Here is a 10,407-nt window from a genome sequence, read left to right as displayed (position 1 = left end):
AGGCTGCAACTAGCCAAGTGCATACAGTCTTCAAGACAGCAACTAGCCAAGTGCATACCAGCTATTCAGGCTGCAACTAGCCAAATGCATAACAACCCTCAAGGCTGCAACCAACCAAGCATATATCAGCCCTTAAGGCCACATTCCAGTCAAGAGCCATCAAATCCTTACAACTCCTTATCAATCGACTCTTTATCAATTGACTCTTCAAGAATATGTTCTTTATCAATTGACTCTCCTAAGCTTCATAATCAAGCAATTAACTGTGATATAATGAGCTTCGTTTTCCTGGTATGGTTCCACTATGAATCTTCCCAGAGGTTCATAACAGCTGTGAGTTAAATCCTTGAATTGGAGGCATTCATCATATCTCCAATACTTAATTATCACTTCCAAAAGCTGCTCTGTTTGTGGAGACAGCTTTTAGGAAAAAGGAGACATTTCCCCTGCTTCACTGTCTCTTCGCAGCCTGTCTTGAAGCTGCCCACATGCAGCTTGAAGACCGACTGCGAAGAGACAGTGAAGCATAAGGAGTACAGCCCCCTCACCCCCCCTGTGCGTTCACCAGGCTGCTCCTCTCATCACTCCCCGTAGCTGGTCCACGACTGACCCCGCCACCTGTCCTTTGACCCCCCCTGCCACCACAGAACTGCAGCCACCGCGGAAGTCACAGACCCACAACCTCAGTCCCCCGCCGCCGCCACTGCTGTGTACTCTCCTGCCCCGGCTCACTGGAGGAGAGCTCGGGGAGCCGAAAGGCAGCATCAGGAAGGTAAGAGGACACAGCAGGGAGGGATCTTTTCAGATCCCTCTGCTGTATCGGATGCTGGAAACCTTCTCAAGTTCCGAAAAAAAAAACTTTTTTGGAACTTGATGAATTTCATAATTTCCACATCCCCATACTATAGTATGGAGACCGTGGAAATTATCGGGGAACAATTGTAACCAGGAGATATCAGTGATATCTCCTGTGTTATATTAATGATGCATTACCCTGGCACTTAATTTCTACAAAAACAGAGGAAAATTAAGATTTTCACCTGCAATTGTAGAGATTAAGTTATCAGGCCATATCACAGAATCTCCTGCTTACCTTCCTCTTGCGAAATTTCCTGTTGTCCCCATACACTAGTATGGGGACAGAATTCATCAAGCTGCAGGAGCATTTGCCACCTTTCGGATCCCTCCGCTCCTGTCTGGCTCCTTCTGCTGGACTTTGGGACCTGTAGGTCACGCATATGCACTTGTGTCACTGCTCCGAATCGGGGTCAGAACGGAGCAGTGAAAAGATTCACAGCTCCGTTCGGACCCCGATAATTAACATAATGATGGACCCATTAGTGAGGTCAGAGCTAGTGTCATGATGTGAAGAGGCAAAGTAGAAAGCCACAGATTGTTATATAGTAAAATAAGCAGGGTCTTTCTACAGCACAGTTTAGTCACGTGAAGCTCCTGTCATGCTGATACATAGACTTTCTGGTGACATATGAGCCACAATATGACACAAAGTTTATACACCAACTTGTTTATAATTTACATTTAGTTATGATCTGGGTTAGCCCTGTAATAAAGCAGATTACTGGCAGGCTTTTGGTAACAGAAATGGAGATTGGGATTAGAGAAGGCTGCAAATATGCAATAAGGTCTCAAGATAAGACCAAACTCAGATTACAGCAGCACTTCTGCCTCAAATGTACATAAGGTGGCGCTAATCACATAGGGCATGGGTCTTCAACCTTTGGCCCTCCAGCTGCTGTGGAACTACACATCCCAGCATGCCTTGCCACCGTTTTGATATAACAGCATGCTATATTATTGTGGCAGGGAAACCTGGGATCTGTAGTTCTACAGCAGCTGGAGGGCCAAAGGTTGAAGACCCCTGACATAGGGTCAATAAATTCATGTATGTATCTCTCCCTTTTATTATAAACATATCAGTACATACAAAGAAATAAAAAATTTATATACCCGGCAATATATATAATATACAGTTTAATAGATGTATTAACATAATAGAATATACTGTCTACAGCACCATTACACTTACTGACACACACACACACACACACACACACACACACACTGCTTGCTAATATATATTATATATAATATTACATACTGATTACAGACTGTCCACAGCAGCGCTTGTTCCCACTCCCGGGCTCTCAGCCTGGTCGGAATCCATTCCCTGCTCCTCACAACAAGTGAAAGCAAGTGCTGCCGATGCTAACACAGCAGGCAGCCTGAACCCGGCCGAACACAGGGGGCAGACACTGCAGCTGCGGAGGAAGGGGGGCAGTGTGCAACACTGCCGGTGTACACTGTCTCGGTCACACCAGTGCCGCGGCGGCCGCTTGGACTTGACACAGGGCCATTTAGTAGTACACTGTCACTAACACAACACAAGGCCATTTATGGGCGGCAAGCGGCGTTCCTAGACAACTGCCTAAAGCTGCCTAATGGTGGAGCCGGCCCTGTCGCCATCTAAAGGGTGCACTTATCCATGGGTGATTCACTGGGCGATTTATGTATGAATTTATGTACTATTGTGCAGTTTATGTTTCTTTCTATTTTAGGTCAGATCTATTGGAGTCTGGAATGACAAAAATAAGTTAAAATTGCCAAAAAGAGAATATTTATTTCATATGTGATGGACTTGATCCCGTGTTGGATATATCTGGTGGCATTTTACTCCTACCTTTGTGTAATGTATTTATACTGTAACTATACACTAGCCTGACTTGTTGAAATGTTATTGTTTTTCAGTTGAACCCATCTTGAGATCCATCCAACACAATATAAACACGTAACTATGAGGGGTGTAGACTGTCTGATTATTATGTTCAGCTCTTATATCACTGTGAGTGTACAGCTGTATTGCAATGCTTTTCAATCGTTGGCATTATTTTGTAGCAGTTAGCTAAGGATACTGGATTTCAACCTCTATACGCACCTACCTATACCTTTTAAACCCTGCCTATAAACCTCTAAAATTGACGCTATTTGCGTACGCAGTCATACAGTAAAATAAAGACTTTAGACCTTGAACATGTGTTTCCAAACCACAAAGTATTATTCAAGTAAAGTACAGTCAGTTACACGCTGTGATCTATGTACAATTTAGCACAAAGAATTATACAGACACAAGATACAGTTATACATACGCACGCGCTCTGGACCAGATACCGGCATCAGCAAGAAACCTCCGTCAATCAGCAATCAACAAGAAGACTCCAGACTGGGGTCACAACACACACCTTTATACCCTTACAGAAACAGACAACACAATAGAGAGGTTTGTTGCTTATCCCATTGGTTCCCCATCGTGGTGCGTTTGTTACAGAGCATTTAACAGGTTGATTCAAATGGACACAGAACAGCCTCTAACAGCTTGTTACCTCCGTTTCCCCGCCTCATGCAAATCTTGGCTGTTGGTTTTACAAAATACATTTTGGTGCTTTATATCTCTATGGTCAATAAGTTGCGAATGCATGTTGCGATCTTCACACCGATGATACCGGGAAGCTGTTGAGGAAATGCAGATCAGTACAATACCAAACACGGCTTACTTATCACGTATTAAACTTTAGATACCAAAATAGTCTTTATTTCACAGCATTTGTAATAAATGTATAAAACTTGGATCTTATACTTTAAAGCTAGTTATGTAAGTATTAGGGGTTTAGGAAAAGACGCTAGTTAGGTTTATCTGATTTGGGGCAGATGTGCACGCATGCAGCTAATAAACAGCGTTCGCATGCAGGATATTGTGCATTCGGTAATGTGCGTCATGTTAGCAGCGCAACTGTGCGTAATGTGCAGTGTTTATGCATGAGATTCTATTTATGATGGATTTAATATATATATTGTGACACAGTTAGGTTAGGGGGTCCCTCTCCTGGGTAGAGGACTCCTTCCTTACACACACACACACAGCAGCAGCAGGGAAGCAGCACACCAGTCTGGATGCAAGTACAAGCTGGTCGGCGCCAGTCTTTATTGTACAATGTCAGAAATAACATAAAGAAAACATAAACAATAATCCTAGCCCTGTCGGGGCACTAACTTCACAGGTAGTTCCCTCACTACCAGAACCTGGCAGGGCCTAATGCCCTCACCAGCAACCAAGGCAAAGCACAACACTCACAGTTACGTTTTCAAGTGTCTCTGAGCAAACTCCCTGTCTGCTCTCCCAGGTGAGACAATCAGCCCTAAACACACTAGGCTTATATTGGCCACTCTCCGGTGGAAAACTCTAACAAGCCTGTTACCAGGCTAAGAGAACCAAAAACCTGGAGTGGCCGTGGGTGGAGCCCTCCCTCTCCTCTCACCCACAACCCCCAGGTCCCAAACCGGCTTTTCAAAAAGCCGAAACTCAAGCCTGCTACACTGCAGACTTTCTCCTGGGGATTTTAAAACATATAAGACAGGAATCTGGGATAAATGTCCCTGTCACAGACCACTTTACCAGTGATCCTATCACAATATACATATATATATATATATATATATATATATATATATAAAAAATCTCATTTCTTACTAACATTTTCAAACTACAATGCAAATGTGTTAAGGGCAGTGAGCTTCACTCTCAAAACAGGGTGGAGACCCCCAACAGCTATGTGAGTTGTACTTTTGTTACCAGAGTGCCGCCGATTTGACTGGTACGTTTCGGTGCACGCTAGTGACACTGTGGAAGGCACCTGGGTCTATTTTGCTTGTTTACCGCTGAGTGCCGGACTATTGACTGTATATATATATATTATATATATATATATATATATATATATAAAATCTCATTTCTTACTAACATTTTCAAACTGCAATGCAAATGTGTTATGGGCAGTGAGCTTCACTCTCAAAACAGGGTGGAGACCCCCAGCTGTGGGGCCATTCTGTCTGAAAAAGAGCAGATTTAATTCAAGTGTCTGGGCCATATTACAATTGCCACAGCTACACCTGTCCACATGTGGAGTCTCTCCATTTACATGCAAAAACACCCACAGTTTCTGGTGTATTGTTCTTTTCTAATTCATTTTCTCAGGAAGCTGTTTTTCTAGTTGCTAACTGATACTGTGTTTGTTTTGGTATCAAGGTTGTCCCCAGAATGGGCTTTGTGTACATCAGGGCATGATTTCTGGAAGGATTACTAAAAAGTGTTCTAATGCTAATAAGTAATTTTTTATGTATGTTAAACACTGTCGGTATGTGTTTGGGGAAGATTGTTACTCTGTGGTTTTGACAAAATGGCGTTGTGTGATCTATTTCTAAGATGGAGTCTTGTCACCATTCGTGAGATGGCGTCGCGCAGATTCCGATTGTAAACAGATTCTGTCTCAGCTGATTATCCGGCTTTGACAGTTCCACCCTTTGATAGCCAATCAGACGCTATCACAAACTATTTTGAATCTGTTTAGCCATGCATGAGACTATACCGCTTAATGTTACTATGGTATGACACAGTTTGGTCACTTGAACCATTTAGATAATGCGTCTCCAAGAAGGGTAATAAACCCTTATACACCATCTGCGGATCCTCAAGGGACCATTGGCAGGATGTGGGAACTCATCTAGCCTATAAAGGAAGTTTGGAAAGGAGATTGGGACTGCGTTACCTAAGATGACTTAAAATAACCTAAACGATATATTTATGCACAACTATTCAAATTCAGATTACAATGTCATACATTACATTATAACTCAGGATTGTAATACAGTTCTTCCTTATTATTGGTATCCATATCTCACAACAATTTACTGTACTAAAATTGGTCAGACACCCCCCTGATTTGGTATAACACTCCTCCTCTCGGTTCCACTCCATTAACAGCAGCATCAGCTCCCATCTCCTCTATCTATCCTCCGTCACAGGAACCGGAAATCCCCAGACAAACCAAGATGATGGAAACTCTGGAAGAATACAAGAATGAACACAGCAGAACAATCCCTTGCTGCAACACTGATCTACAGTTTTCTTTTAGCTCAGATGTCTCACTGTCACCTTTTTAATCCTCCCGGCACAAGCTCGCGATCGACAGGTCCACGTTATCGGCCTCGTCTCCGCCTTGTATTTCCACCGGTTGGTTAACCTCCCTATAGTGAGTGGAATGGACCTACGTATCTTCCCCGGCCACCCTTTGAGGGTGTGGTACTTTGTCAACAACGTCAGATACGGACCTTTCCACCGATCAGTCAGGCAACCTGAACATAAGAAATTATTGGATCATAACGGATTCTCCAGGTTTAACATCATGAGTGTTTGCTTCAGTCATGTTAGTTAATAACATTTTCAATTTCAGTTGTTCTTACTCATCTACGTGAGACACTGCACAGTAACCTCATTATCATATTTTCACATGAGGCTGCCTGTTAAACAGTATCTCAAAGGGGGACAGGTAGACAGATGGTCTGGGATGATCTTGATATTAATACCCATCACCTTACACAGGTTATAAAAGACATTACTTGTGAAATGAGTATCCCTCCTATATTCAATTATTCTAGGGATACTGTATTTGTACACAAATTCCTGCAATTGAAATTCTGTTATCAATATCTACTGCTCTAAATATTGCCTGGGCTCCTGGGTTGGACAGTATTCTGAGTATTTGACCTTAGCCTGGCATGGCTGCCCCTTGTCCTTAGCGACCTTGGCCCTCATTCAGAGCCGCTCGTTAGCGGCAGTACGCTCGTTCCGAGCGATGTTTGCACATCTGCGCATGCGTACGCTTTTTAGTACGCATGCGCGAACCAGTCAGTGCGGCCGAAAATCCTTTGTACGCTATATAGCGAGTGCCTGCTATTTTGAGTGACAGAATGAGGCGTATGTGGGTGGTAACAGGGGAAGGTGCTTGAAAATGGGGAGTGGAGATCCGAACGCAGGCGTGCTTAAAGGTCAAAACGGGCGTTTTATGGGTGTGTATATTTAAAACAGCAGCGTCATTGACCACGTCACTGGGTTATTTTATAGCCAGAACTGCACGCAAATTTGTGGTAGCAAACACCAACCACAAGAATAGCGAGCAGTTCATACGCTGGTCGATGTACTCGATTAATCTAATAAATAGCGGACATGACGTAGGATGCGTGCGGCCAGGGGGCGTTTTTAACAAATAAACGAGCGTATGTTTTGCTCGTTCGTTCAGACTTAGAGGTGTGAACACACTGCAATGTGCGTACGGATCATTTAAATAGCCACCCCTTGTTTTTAAACGAACAACCGCAAATAGCGTCCGGCTCTGAATGAGGGCCCTTGTGTCCTGTGTGTGAGAGATAAAGCACAACAGTTTAATATCATTTAAACATGACCTAAATACAACAATAAATCGTCCACATTTTACATTAGAACAGATCCATTGGCAGGTTGAAAAGATTGTAAACAGTCATATAAGGCCTGGGAGTAGATACTGGGGTTGTCTATGAACCCATGGGACACTCGTGTCCATGTGTAGTGTACACCTCCCACTAGGTGGGAAAAGAAAAATACTGACAGTCAGGGTGTTAGGGCACAGGGAAGAAAGCAGAACAGAGATTGGGTATCAGTTACATCAATTACCATTACCAGTTTTTCCCTAGTACTTCCCATCAACCTGTCTATCTGCAGACCACGACTCCTAGCGTTGGCTCCCACTCTCCAATAAAGCATTAACGGCCACAATTGGAGCTGGTGCCTGTTGGAGGTTTCCTGTTACTATCTGGTTTGGGAGTCCTACATTCTTCACTTTGCAGTACTTACTTAGGTGTCCCACTTGGTTGCAGTTAAAACATTTTTGTGAGCTGGGTGGATGAAAGGATTGTTGTGGGAGTTGAGCAAGAGGGAAAGGTAGTGGGTATGGGTAAGGATATTGAGGGAAAGGATATTGTGGGGGGTATGGAGTTTGTGGGTAGTATGGGACTTTTGGCTGTGTGTGTGATAAGTTGGGTAGGGCTGTGTGTGCAGTGGTGTGGGATTGGTGAGGACGTGTAACTGTTCAGGTGCAGGTGCAGGTGTGTCTGCTGGCTGTGATGTTACCGTCATTCCTTCTAGAGCTTGAATACTGACAGCCATTAGTTTCTTGCTCTGCTTCTCTCTCTTCTTTGAGATGTTTTTGTCATGTTCTATGGCGGATTCTATGAGGGTATCTATTGTGACTCCCCTCCAGCCAGGCTGTGAGGTCTGAACCCGGGTCTTTAGGTCTACTTTAAGGCCATCCATGAGTATAGTGACAATCATTCCCCTGTGGTGAGTGCTATCTTTAATATCTTCTAACCCAGTGTACTGGGTGATAGCCTGCAGAGCCCGGTCGCAATAGTCCTCTGCAGATTCACTCTCTTTTTGTTTTATAGTAAAAATTTTGTTCCAGTTAACTACTACTGGAAAATATACACCCAATTGAGTTATAATACGGGAAATGTTACCCATCTGTCAAGGGAACGTCACCATCCAATACACAATCCGTGATAAATTTTGTCACGTCGATATTGCGTGGTAGACCGGCCCTTAACACCACACGCTAATCTTTGTTAGTTGGCTCATGAGAACTACCCAAATTTCTCAAAAATCTTTGACATTTGGCTAATTCCTTCTTGGGATCGGGGAAATAATCTATGATGGAATTTAGCTCTGCTCTTGTCCAAGGACAATGCATTACCACATCCCTTGTAGGTACAACTCCGTTCGCATCCGCATTCCCATTCGGAACAGTTATTGTCCGGATGCGATGCAGACCAGCCGCATTGCTACCTTTGACCTTATTACCTGGCTGGGGGTTTAGGCCCTCATTCAGACCCGGACGCAAGTGGCCGTTCGTACGTTCGGCGTACGTAAAAAAATATTTAAATTCAAGCACTCGCTCGTATTTTCGATCGCAGCCAAACATCCTCCCCAAACTCAAGCGACCCCTCCTCTAACTAACGAGCGTGCCAATTAGCGAGCGTACATCCCCGAAGTGGCTTGAAGGGAACGCACGCACAAGTACTACCCGGAAGTGGGACTGTCAGATTTCGATTATCTGCTCGTTTATTCTGCCTACCTCCCTCAATCGTATCATGCCAGTCAATATATCAATTAGCTTAATTGTTTTTTTTTTTTTTTTTAACACAATGCAATAAACTTTATTCTTGTCCGTGTTTGTGTTTACCCGCAGAATACGTACGGCTTAAACATTCGCTTTTAATTATCAAAATACATGTTAGCCCCAATTAAACAATTGTTCTATTTGTTTTTCTACCCGCATATTTCCCGGAGTTCATTTCTTTATTTAAATTTGCTTACGCATGTCACTGCATCAAGCCTATCATAACTCTCAAGAGATTTCTGGCCCTGTCGAACACATGACTCATACACTAACCAATAGAATTGGTCCTGTTAATTACCCAAATACATTAGCCAAAATACAAACATTTTTTGGGCACTTTATTAAAAATGATTTTTCACAAATACACCATTGCCATCATGAGAGCCTCCGCATTCACCAGGCGCGAGCTGCTGGTGCTAACGGAGGTGATGGATAGGCAGATCACCAGCCAGCCTCCACCCATCACCAACCGCGAAAAGCGTTCCGCATATGCGGAGGTACGGGCCCGCCTGCGCTCCTTCGGCTCACGCCACCAGATCGGGCAGCTGGAGCGCAGGTGGTCGGACCTGCAACGGCGGACGACCCGCTTGCTGGCATGCTTTCGCATGCAGATCGCAGAAAGTAAGTTTTAGGGACTGTGGTTTTCATATTTGTCTTTATGGCCCTAACTGCGTGTGCATGTTTTCATGTATGTCATATTTATTGTTTGTACTCATATCTGCATAGCCATGTTTTCCATGTAGGTCATATTTATTCATTGTACTCATATCTGCATGGCCATGTTTTCCATGTAGGTCATATTTATTCATTGTACTCATATCTGCATGGCCATGTTTTCAATGTCGGTCATATTTATTCATTGTACTCATATCTGCATGGCCATGTTTTCCATGTCGGTCATATTTATTCATTGTACTCATATCTGCATGGCCATGTTTTCCATGTAGGTCATATTTATTCATTGTACTCATATCTGCATGGCCATGTTTTCCATGTAGGTCATATTTATTCATTGTACTCATATCTGCATGGCCATGTTTTCCATGTAGGGCATATTTATTCATTGTACTCATATCTGCATGGCCTTTTTTTGGGGGGGGGATTAGAAAATGGTGTTTTTCTCGGATTTGTGTTGAAACTAACCACAATTTGTTTCACATCTTTTAGGGGCCCAGCGAAGACTACGCCGTCATCGTCAGCCCAGACGGCGCTCACGGCCACTCTCCCCAACCCCCAGCCAACCCTCCACAACCCCAAATTCCCCTATTCCCCACTCCTCCCCAGTCTTCCAAGACCCTCTGGGGTAAATTTCGGGGCTCCTTCCCCTCCGTCCCAATTCCCCCTCTCC

The sequence above is a fragment of the Taudactylus pleione genome, unplaced genomic scaffold (assembly GCF_031769625.1).
Source record: "Taudactylus pleione unplaced genomic scaffold, aTauple2 ptg000423l, whole genome shotgun sequence".
NCBI lineage: Eukaryota > Metazoa > Chordata > Amphibia > Anura > Myobatrachidae > Taudactylus > Taudactylus pleione.
The sequence above is the reverse complement of the archived record's forward strand: the minus strand, read 5'-3'. Positions refer to the sequence as shown.